The sequence below is a fragment of the Euphorbia lathyris genome, chromosome 7 (assembly GCF_963576675.1).
Source record: "Euphorbia lathyris chromosome 7, ddEupLath1.1, whole genome shotgun sequence".
Classification (NCBI taxonomy): domain Eukaryota; kingdom Viridiplantae; phylum Streptophyta; class Magnoliopsida; order Malpighiales; family Euphorbiaceae; genus Euphorbia; species Euphorbia lathyris.
This window is the reverse complement of record NC_088916.1, coordinates 43847222-43859552: the sequence shown is the minus strand read 5'-3', so window position 1 is coordinate 43859552 and position 12331 is coordinate 43847222. Positions and strand designations below refer to the sequence as shown.

The 12331-nt window shown below is 37.7% G+C and overlaps 1 non-coding gene across 1 annotated transcript; it reads right to left on the bottom strand.

Annotated features, from left to right (window-relative positions):
* Positions 1 to 10930: 10930 nt before the first annotated feature.
* On the bottom strand, positions 10931 to 11037 carry LOC136201836 (small nucleolar RNA R71). Its single transcript, XR_010674175.1, has one exon. It is a non-coding gene; the product is annotated as a small nucleolar RNA R71 (small nucleolar RNA).
* Between the last annotated feature and the right edge of the window lie 1294 nt (positions 11038 to 12331).

Below are 12331 nucleotides of genomic sequence, written 5' to 3'. Positions count from 1 at the left end.
AATTGAAAAATAAAAATAAAATTTACAAAGATGATATCATGTAAGTTGCTGAGATCCTGTTCTTTGTCACTTAATTTCAGTATTAGTAATTTCAGTTCAGTTTAGTAATCAGTTCATTCAGTAATTTTATCATTACTTATTATAATTATAATTATTTATAATAATAATAATAATAATAATTTATTATTATTACTTTTTTATTTTAGTTATTGATATTTTTAAAGGATTATATTATTATTTTAGTTTCAGTGGAATTTAATTTAGTTCGATTTAGTATCATTCAATTCAATTTACTTAATTTGAGTAAAGTCAAAATAACAGAACCTAAGATCATCTCACAGTATCAATTTACGTTTCATCTTATTTTGATAAATTCCCATGAAAAAAGACTTTAAAGGTTTGTGTTCCTATTGGTCAATTTAGGTGGAGCCCAAGTTACTTGTAGACTTTGATATTTTCTTGATAAAAAATGGATTTGCTTTGGTTGCCTTTCCGAAGATAAAATTGAATTGTGATGGACATTGTGTACCTTTCTAATAGTAGTAGTATCAGTGAAAATCAGAGTGCATTTTTAAAGCAGCGGAACATTGCAGATAATATCCTTATTGCTCATGAAGTTATGCACTATCTTAAAAACAAGAGACACGGTTCTTGGGAAGCTGCTATCAAGCTTGATATGAGCAAAGCCTATGATAGGCTCGAGTGGAGTTTTCTTAAACACATTCTAAGTAAATTTGGCTTTCATGAATTATGGATTGCTTGGATTATGGAATGTGTTTCAACTGTATCCTACTCCTTCAAAATCAATGGTGAAGTGGTTGGCTCGGTGTCTCCTAGTCGGGGTCTTAGACAGGGGGATCCCTTATCTCCATACTTATTTATTTTATGCTCTAAATGTCTAACTCAACTTCTTCTTCGGGCTGAATCTGAGGGTAAATTCACTGCTGCTAAGATTTGCAGACGTGCCCTCTCTATCTCACATTTGTTGTTTGCAGATGATGCCATTCTTTTCTGCAAAGCTACTGATAATGACATTAGGAGTATTAAAAATGCTCTTATTGCTTTTTGCGCAGGAAGTGGACAAAAGATCAATTTGGATAAATCATCTATTTTTTTTTAGCAGGAACACTCCTTCTAGTGAGCGTCACCGGTTAGCTGCTCTTTTTGGAGTTCCAAACTTGGGCGGACAAGACAAGTACCTGGGCCTTCCTGCTGTCTTCTCTCGCTCTAAGGTTCAGGTGTTTAGGGAACTCAAAGAGCGTGTGTCGAAACGACTAGCGGGCTGGAAAGGGAAGTTATTAAGCCTTGCGGGGAAAGAAGTTCTTGTCAAGGCCGTTGCAACTGCCATTCCTATCTTCTCTATGTCTTGCTTCAAACTGCCAGATTCTGTCTGTAAAGAAATTAACAAGATCATCACCAAATTCTGGTGGGGTGAGGATATGGATAAACGGAAAATCCATTGGTTTTCATGGAAGGATATGTGCAAAAATAAATTAGAAGGTGGTCTTGGCTTCAGAGACTTGAGAGCTTTTAATCTGTCCCTGCTTGCAAAGCAAGGTTGGCGAATCATTAAACATCCCAATTCTCTTTTGTCTTCTCTGCTCAGGGCCAAATATTTTCCTTTCAATGATTTTCTTGATGCTCAGCCGGGCTCTAATCCATCTTGGGGCTGGAGAAGCATACTTCATGGAATTCCAGTTCTGAAACTGGGTCTCAGATGGCAGGTTGGTAATGGTCATTCTATTTACTGTTTTCAGGATCCTTGGGTACCTTCTACCCCTGCCTTCAAAGTGAGAGCAAAAAGTGATGAGTCTCCTCCTCTCCTTCGAGTTCATGAGCTTATTAATGCTCAATCTGGCTGTTGGGATGAGTCCCTTGTGCGAAATTGGTGCCATCCTGATGATGTTAATGGTGTTTTGGGAATCCCTATTAGCCTCACCAATGCTGCTGGTTACCTTCTCTGGGATTTCTCAAAATCAGGTGAGTTTTTGGTTAAGTCGGGCTATCGTGCAGCTCAAATCTTCCTTCGAAGCGCCTCCAACAATTCTGGTTTTTCTACTGCTTCTCTTTCTGACTCACAATGGAAAAGGGTTTGGACTATTGATGTTCCAAATAAAGTTAAGATTTTCTTATGGCGTCTTATCTCTAATCGTTTACCTACTGTGGACAATCTTATCTCAAGAAGTATTGGTATGTCAAATGTTTGCTGTTTCTGCTCTTCAACTGAGGATGCAACCCATCTCTTCTTTAAATGTCCAATGGCTAAATCAGTTTGACTCATCTCTCCCTTAATGCTCAGGTCTGATGCTCTTCCCGGTAATTCATGCAATTTGCTTTGGATTAATCTCCTTCTTGGTTTGGATTCTTTTCCTCTTGTTGAGAATTCTACTTCCTTGGCATGTTTTATTTTGTGGGAAATTTGGAAAGCTAGAAATGACTTGGTTTTTAATCAAAAGCTTTGGAACACGACATAAATTGTTGAGAAGGCGCTCTTTTTGTGCTCGGAATGGGGGAATTATGCTTCTGCTTCCAAAGTAGTAGTATCACCCCCTTCGGGCCAAACTCGTCCTCAACAATTTCTTTCTTGGTCCAAACCTCGTTCTGGATGGGTTAAGATTAATGTTGATGGGAGTTTTGCTAGTCACACTTCTACTGGTGGTGGTGGGATTATTGCTAGAGATCATAATGGCTCGGTTCTTGGTTGTCGTTGTAAACGCTACTTTCCCTCACAGTCTAGTCTTGTCTCTGAAGCTCTGGCAATGAGAGATGGTGTTCTTTTTGGAATTGAAAAAGGGATCCCGTTTGCTGTTTTTGAAGGTGATTCCTTGGTTGTGATTAATGCTATCAACAATTCTGCATCAAACAACAATGCGGATATTAGAGTGATTATTGATGACATTTTGCTTCTTTCAAAATGCTTTCATTCTATTTCTTTTTCCTTTGCTGGAAGAGATTGTAATTGGGCAGCTCATAGTTTAGCTACAAAAGCCCTCGTTTCTGATGTTTTATGTTCTGATGATTTGGCTGCTACTACTTGGTTCCTAAGTAGTAGTATGTTTTCTGTGTAATTGTTTTTACTTGGGTTTTATATATGATGATCTTTGTTGAAAAAAAAAGAATGCGTCTTAAAATTGACACTTGTATTTAAGCTAATTACGAGTCCACCATAATACTAAATATCAAAGTTGCTCCTACCTTCAATTTTTTTTTAAGAAGAAAGGAAAATTCTCATCCCATCCGGATGTGATTCGAACCCATGATTATGTAAGCTAAACACATAATTAAACCCTTGATTTTTTTTTTTAGTTTTAAAGATCAAGTTGTTTATCATTTATTTTTTCAGATTAAACTCCCGAACTTTAGTTTCACATATTAAGCTTCTCACTAGCAGTTCCGTTAAGTAAACCGTTAGTGAATGACTAAATGTACGTGAAAATTATAAATTAAGGGTTTAATCAATAAAAATTATAAAGAGGAGTTTAATCAATAAAAGTTATAAAAATCTGAGGCTTAATATGATTTTTTTTCTATCATAATAATAAAAAAATGAACATGAATTAAATATACTTAATTTATTATAAGTTAGCTAATATAATGTGCTTATATAGGGTGTTAGTTAGTATAACCTATTTTATCGATATATATATATATATATGATAACATCCGCAATGTTATCTTTAGGACTTTGCTGGGAATATTCCCTGGAAAAAGGACTAAAAGGAGGAAAAGCCGCGAGAGATTCGCCAGCTCAGGATATCCGACGCCCGCCTGGCATAAGGGCGAATGAATGATACCCATAACAGTGATACACCCTTGGTTATCTTGGGTCCACCATATAGGAAGGTACGCCATTACCCGATCCGCCAAACATGACACTGAACCGTTAAACAACGGAACCACCATCATTAATAAGCATTAATGATTCCTTAAAGACAGTAACAGCCTGAGAGTAAAGTGATCAGAGTTAAATTGCATTAAAGCAGCATTACACTTCAATAAAGGGGAGCCATTACAGTTATTACTTAATTTTATATAAATACCCCTGTCTTAAGGTGTCAAAAGGTACACATTATTCTAGCTTTCCTTTGTGATTACAGATTATCCTCATTTAGGAAATTACTGACTTAAGCATCAGAGTGCCCCCAGTCGAGCACAACGGCATCCCACAGGGACATTATTCGGTGTAAAGAAATCGACGTGATATCAATATATTTTTTTGATGAGGTGCAAAAATACCTTTAATGTTTATAGCTAGGAACAATTTTGTCTTTATCATTTAAAATGGTGAAATTTCCTCTCTCTATATATATATATATATGAAGCGGGCTTCTCCTCTAAGAATCTAAGCCGAGACTGATGGAGGTCTCACACGGCGTGTAACATTAGCCATATGCCGTGTGAGTCCAGTACGGAATGAAGGAGGGCATATAAATTGATCCGCATGGCGTGTTAGAGGACCACACGGCATGTGGATGGCTTTTTGAAGCTCCTGAAACGACTTGTGACTTTCCTCACACGATGTGCGATCTATTTGGAGAGGCCATCGAAGATGACCTTTGCGGCCGTGCGAGCTGCCTGAGTTTTTCAGCCACACGACGTGTCAGAAAGACCACACACCGTGTGGGATTGCTTCCTTGCCAAGGAGAAAAATCTGCCATAATCCTGCTTTATTCTATTTATTGTTTTGCTACTCTATAATTAATGTTTTGCCATCAAAGCTTATTTACTTCTTTGCCATTTATCCTTTCTACCCTAGTTTACCTTTATTTAGTTAGTTATGAGTTGTAACCCTAGTGAGGGATTTCTTGTCTTTTGCCTTTGTTTTAGGGAAGACATTTAAACCCTAAACTTTGTAAGGATGATCCTCTTTTCATCAATCAAATACAAATTCTCTTTAAGAGCAAGGTTTTATACCACTATTTGGGATTAACTCCTTCTAGTTTAGTTAGTAAAGAAATTTTTTCGTTGATTTAAGATCAAAATCAACACTATCGTCTTTTATCTGTATTAGTTGGTATCAGAGTCAATCGTTTTCCTAACCCGAGACTTATTTTGTCAATGGTTCAACCTAGTCTACCTTAAGAAACCATGGAAGTGGTGGATAAAAAGTTAGAAGATTTCAAGAGTAAGATGTTAAAGATGCTATGAGAGCAAATCTGATTATCTGAGAGTAGAAGGCATTTGAAAGAACAAATGAAGAAGATGAGAGCCATAATGGAAAACTTCAAGCTAGAAGTGCAGGATATGATTCAACAACCCGCTAAAGGTCCTAACTGGAGGCAAGAGTATATTCCTATAATTCAACCCCAAAGGCAACCCACACCACCACTTTACCACCACCAAGGCGGAATATAGCACCACAACAACCACATCAAGTTGGCCCTAAAGCTTAGGAGATAAGGAGACCGAACTATGTTATTGTTCATACTGAAGATAGTGATAATGATGATTTTGATGATGTTGGGCATGTTAAACGTGGAAAGAATGTTGAAAATGTTGGTAATGTTGGTATAGTTGGTAATAGACATGTGGATATTGATGGGGGGAACCCGTATTTGATGATGAACATGTATGAGAGGATATGTTAGGACTTTCGATCGAGATGATTCCTTCAAGCTTAAAATTAACTTGCCTTTATTCGAGGGTGAGTTAGATATAGAGGGTTTCCTAGATTGGTTGTCTGAGGTGGAGAGGTTCTTTGAATATGTCGGTATGCCGGATGAGCGGAAAGTCCGATTAGTAGCATATTTATTAAATAAAGGAGCTTCGGTTTGGTGGGATCAAGTGAGGGAAGAAATAAGAAGAGGGGAATGGAGCCGATTAGATCCTGGCTTCAGATGAAGTTGATGTTGAAGGACTAGTTTCTACCGTTGAACTATGAGCAATATATTTACAATTCATATCGTGGGTGTTCACAAGGAACTAGGAGCATCCACCAATATACCTTGGAATTCTTGTGACTTTCCGCAAGGGCAAACTTGTCGAAAACTGAAAGTCAAAAGACTTCAAGGTATCTTGAAGGGTTGAGATATAACATCCAAGATAGGATTAGCATGCAAATGGTGATCTGAGTGCAAGATGCTTGGAACTTGGTATTAAAGGTGGAGTCCCTATCGAGCGTAAGGAGTCAAGAGCACTCTAGGAGGATGGGTGGGGACTTCGAAACCTCCACTCGGGAACACTTAGAGTAAATAGATAATGGGAATAAAAATGCAAGTACTAGTGGGACTAAAAGGCTTAATACTAAGAGGATTCCCGTTGGGGATGGAAAGCAAGGTAGGGGAGTACGATATCCACCTAGGAACAACAACCCATATGCCAAACAGACACTTTTCAAGTGTTTTCGATGTAACGAGTCGGGTCATAGGTCCAATGAATTCCCAAAGTAAAGGATTGCCAACATGATAGTACATAGAGGTGAAGAGGAAGATGATGATGGGGTGTATTATGAACCCATTGAGAGTTGTTCCTCCGAGGATGAACGAGTCGTTCATGTGGTGAAGAGAGTGCTAATGTCGAGTGAGCAAGAGCATAACCTGAGACACGAATTGTTTAGAACTTGATGTTTAATCCTTGGGATGAAATGTGAAGTAATCATTGATAGGGGAATTCAAGAGAACATCCTTAGTAGAGCCGTCTTAAGCAAGTTCGGCTTGATACCCGAACCACACCTGCACCTGTATCGAGTTGGTTGGATTAAAGATGGGGAGAAACTTAATGTCACTGACTAGTGTAACGTTCCTATCTCCCTTGGAGCTTACTGATAGGGGTCAAAAAACCCTATCTTTACGTATGGTTTTTAGGACGGTTTAGTTGAATTTTCCTTCAATAAGCGAGCAATTCTCGTATTTTTATGCATGTATGCGTATTAGTTAGGTTTTGTATATGTTTTATTTACTTTTGTAGTTTGAGGTTGTTTTCTGATTGTTTTTGGGCAAATACTGCCAAAATAGCACGTATGATAACTTTCAATTATTTATTATGGCTAAATGATCCACCAATAGTCGCACCAAATGGAGTTTTTACTCAAATCTAGTGATCGGTGGGTCAATTTAGCCTTTAAACTAACGTCGTTTGGAGTTTCAGTGTGTGTGCAAGTCAAAACATGAACAATTTCGGGAAAAAATCGCGTCTCGGGGTCCCCCGGCAGTCGCTCGGTGCGTTTGGGCGTTTGTTGCTCATCGAACTGGCCATTATAGGCCAACTCGGTGAGCTGGCACTGCCAGTGCGATGAGCTGACCCTCAGGGGCCAGCTCGGCGAGCTGGCTGCGCCTTGGGAATCAGTCTTTTGACTGATTCCCGGCCCCACGACTCCACGTTTTGCCCCCGACTTCTCCACCTGTAACAGGAAACAAATCCAATTAGGTTTAGGCTTCGAACTACAACTATAAATAGAACTTTGTAACATTTGTAAATTATCTTTTATCCTTTGTGAAAACCCTAGCCTCCACCCTTGAAAAATCCTCTCTCTCTCCTTCCATCCACCATTAAAGAAGCTTCAAGCTCCGCTTCCCTCGAGGATTATTTAAGGATCCAACCTTCAAGTCCTAAGAAGACGACTGCACTGGTCGACAGGTTCCCTGAAAGGGATTTCTTCTCTTTTACATTCTGTTTATCTCTGATCCAGTCTAGGAATCTTAGGCTAATTGTATCGTCGTGACAAACAATTTCTCCATCTTTAATGTTAATTCAATTTTCTGTTTTGTTCAATTGATTGTTCTATCTTTTAATCTTTGTCTTACGCTTTGCTTAATTGGTTTAACTCATTCATAAATCTAAACAAACACTTGGCACACATTGCAAGCTGAATCTGACCTAGTCAGAGCCTATAGGATTGACAACCCTATAGAAGATTAAGCCCAAATTTTTGAGCTTTAGAGCTAGTATCGACCTTACAAGGGAATCGCGTGCTTGGAACCACAGAAGGAAAAGTAGGGTCAATCGCCTTAGGCAAAAACGACTAAGATTAGGTTATCAATTGATTAGAAAATTAGGTTGAATTATATATTATCGTATCATCATGCTTTCTCAGGGTAGTTGCATTGGTAAAAGATCACTGAGGACTAGAATAACTTAATTAGGAGTAGATTAATCTAAAAACAAACTCAATCTCAAACCCCCCAAAGCCTAGATAACACTAGAAACCGAGTAGCTCGATACTTACAGGAGTAAATCCTGTGGATTCGATACCTGGACTTGTCCAGATGATTACTTGATAACGACAGGGTACACTTATCCCTTAGTGAGTCTCAATCGAGCGCTGCTCTGAGGCGCATCACTTACCAAGATAAGGGTATGTGTGATATGGTTGAGATGGACATGTACCATTTGCTCATAGGGAGGCTTTGGCAATTCGATCTAAGTGCCATGTATGCAGGAAGAATTAACACTCACACCATATTCAAGGATGGAGTCAAGTATGTTCTTACACCTTTGAGGAGTTCTTTTAGTAGGGGGAACAAAGCCACATTGATTGTTTGTCCAACCAAGAACCGGTACCAAAAGGGAGTGTAATGACTTGTCAAGCCCTCGACTCGGTGGTAAAGAGTAGTTCATTTCAAAATGAAGCTAGTTTTGGTAGAGTGAACAAGACATGCCACACTCCATTGACTCTGGGGGATGGATTAGCTAGTTCTCTATTAATGTGTCCTAGACCGGACATTGACCCTAATGTTAAGCCCAAAATATACCTAAAATATCATTAACATTTACATCATTTTTATTACGAATTTGTGTTATTTATATCTGTTTAGATTACTTTTACTTTCGAATATCTTTCTTTCTTGCAAGGTACTTGAATATTTGGTAAAATCCAAATAGGAACGAAAAAGGATCTAAAACAGAAGAAAAACCCTACAAAAGGAGTCAAAGACGACGTAAATCGAAAGCGCCAAGTCGAGGACACGAACGAAAGCATGAAGTAAGAAAACCTGCCGGGCCGCGACAGTGGATCCCAGACCCGCGGCCGCGACACGCGTGGTATAACCTTTTCTCCCCTTCGTCCGTCGCTCAGCTCAGTGCCACGTCATTCACGGCCGCGGATTACTATCCTCGGTAAGTGCAGAAATTCACCAAGAGCATTTAACACATGCTGAAAATCTAAGAAACGCGTTCGTTCAAGTGGATAAAGACGTCCTTTCACAACGGACACGACTCTTAACCAACGGATACATCACTTCAAACACAACCCTTCAACATCTATAAATAAAGAGTTGATGTTGAGAAAAAGTGTAATGAAATGCTATAATATAGATATAGAAATCAGAGCGTAGAACTTATGTCGAAGTTCTAAGTAAAAACATTTCGAGAGTTAGAAATTAGATTCTGTACAAAACAAGATGAGGTACACATATTGTTTATAGTTTAATTACAACTCAGTAGCGTTTAGACATTGTTCCAGTTTTAGTTTGCATCATGGTAGTGGCCGACCGAATCCCTATTACGAAGTTACAACGAGAAGATTGAGTAAAGTGTTCGCCCCCGAGCCTGACAACCTCCTAGGAAACCCAAGGAAGCGGAACCGATCAAGCCCTTCACTTGCACGCCCTCGAAGAACTCGATGCTCCTTATTCTCTGTAAACTTGTATCAATTTATATTTCATCTAATAAAGTCCGTTCTATTCGACAAATCGTTATGCAGCACTTATGGTAACCAATCCAATATAAGTGAGGCTGGTGTTTTCATTAATATGCACTTGAATTCAAAATCATTACAAGGAAACTTTGTTGAACACTTAGGCAAATTATCATCTCGAAAGAGTTTTAATTTGAGTAAGGGCAACTATCCCGAAAGAGTTTTGTCGCGTTCAAAGCCAATTAATTAGAGGTTCCGTCATTTATTTCATCATCATAATCGATACAAAGTTTAAGTTGTTTTCTTTGCTTAATGCAAATGAACAAATTCATTCATTTTTCTAATAAGTTCTAAATGTTCCTGTTTTGTAAAATTCATCCTTAAAATCAGATGATCTTTCTAACAATCGATTTATTCTAAATACATAATCTTATTCCAGCATTTTCAAATACTCAAAGTTCACAAATTCAATCAAATAAATTTCCTAAATTCAATTAATCCAATTTTCACTTTTCATTTACATTTAATAATAAATCCAACAAGTTCGAAATTAATAATTCAAAAATAAGTTTTTTCGTTAAAAAACGTATCCCTGTGGGATCGATATTTTTATTACTACAAGCGAAACCGTGCACTTGCGGAAATCGCTCAACAAGTTTTTGGCGCCGTTGCCGGGGATACGCCAAAATTTTTGACAAATTTTTATTTTTTGTATTTTATTTTCGAATATAGGTTTATACATTATTTTTATACAATTTTTATATTTTATTTATTTTTCAGTTTATATAACACATTTTGTTTTCAATTTTGTTTTGAAGGTAGTTTGGCTCGTGTAACAATTTCAAGTTCATGCGCAGTTCGCGAAATTCGGGCACGCCACCAGATCCTTTTGATCCAGAAATTGAAAGAACACTTAAGAAAAACAACAAAAATAAAGACAAAACACCCTTAAAAACCAAAGTACTCCAGCCAGAAATCATGGCCGATCCACCGACACTTATGGATTATGCTAGGCTAGGAATGGCCGGTGTAACTAATAGTGTAGTTAGACCCCGTATAAACGCAAATCAATTTGAAATTGAGCCTGCTTTGCTTAATATGTTGCAAAACAACGTAACGTTTTACGGATTGCCTAACGAAAACCCTAATGCACATTTGACAAATTTCTTAGAAATTTGTGACACTTTTAAAATTACCGATGTAACAGCCGAAGCAATCAAACTTCGCCTCTTTCCTTTCACTTTGAAGGATAAGGCAAAAATTTGGTTAACTTCTATGCCTGCTGCAACATTTGAAACTTGGGACCAATTAGCCCAAGCATTTTTACAAAAATATTTTCCCTTAGCAAAAACCGCAAGAGTCATCAAAGAGTTGACATCTTTTACACAAAATGATAATGAAACTCTTTATGAAGCTTGGGAACGTTTTAAAGAACTTCAACGTTTATGCCCACACCACCAATTGCCAGATGCACTTTTAATGCAGACATTCTATAATGGATTAAATCCTACGACTAGAGGTTCATTAGATGCTATGTCTGGAGGGTTATTTATGAAGAAGACGTCCGCCCAAGCAAGAGAACTTTTGGAGGAAATGGCAATCAACAGCAGTATGTGGCCCGCAGAGCGTGGACATATACCAACGGCGAAAACATCATCCTCATGTACATCATCGGTTAAAGGTATAATGAATCTTGATCCTGTAGCAATGTTACAAGCCTAATTTTCTGCCTTATCGCACAAAATTGATAAATTTATGGCACCATGCGATCCTAATGATCCGATCCAGAGAGACATTGACTACGAAGGTATGAATGAGATAGAACAGGTAAATTTTGTCCAAGGACAAAACCAAACTACTAATCCTTATTCTAATACTTATAATCCTGGATGGAGAAATCATCCTAACTTTAACTAGAAAGATGGTAATAATAATAATAATGCAAATGCTAATCATATCGTATAAATAATTATCAAAATCAATCAAGAGATACGATTAGCACTTTATCTTCAAAAATCGACAAATTTATAGATGCTATGAATGGAAAGGTAAGTAATCAAGACGATGGTTTTAAACGGATCGAAAATAAATTCGATCAGCTTATCAAAAACCAATCATCTAGCATCCATAATTTGGAGGTTCAAATTGGACAACTTGCTAAATCAATTCCATCCCGCAAAGAGGGAAGTCTTCCCAGCCAAACGGAAGAAAATCCGAAAGAGCATGTTAAGGCTATCACTCTTCGTTCGGGGAAAAACTACTTAGGTCCGAAAATGCCCGGAAATTCAACTTTACCTGGAAATGATTTACCAAAATCCAAAGAAGATACGTTAAAACAAAAAGATACGCCAGGTGACTCTAATCCAAAACCTTTTGTACCAAAGCCACCTTTTCCACACAGGGTCCGAAATAAGCACCATGATAAACAACTTTTATCATTTTTAGACAAACTTAAAAATTTGCATATAAATTTAACATTCATGGATGCAATTACGCAAATTCCTAATTATGGAAAATTCTTGAAAGATTTAATTTCAAAAAAGATTAGTTGGGAAGGAATTTCATCCATTTCACTTTCTGAAGATTGTAGTTCGATAGTATCAAGCAAATTACCTACTAAACTCAAAGATCCCGGATGCTTTACCATTCCGTGTACTTTGGAAAATATGGAATTCCCAAGTTGTCTTTGCGATTTAGGAGCTAGTATAAACTTGATGCCATTGTCTATTTTTGAGAAATTAGGATTAGAAGAAGACA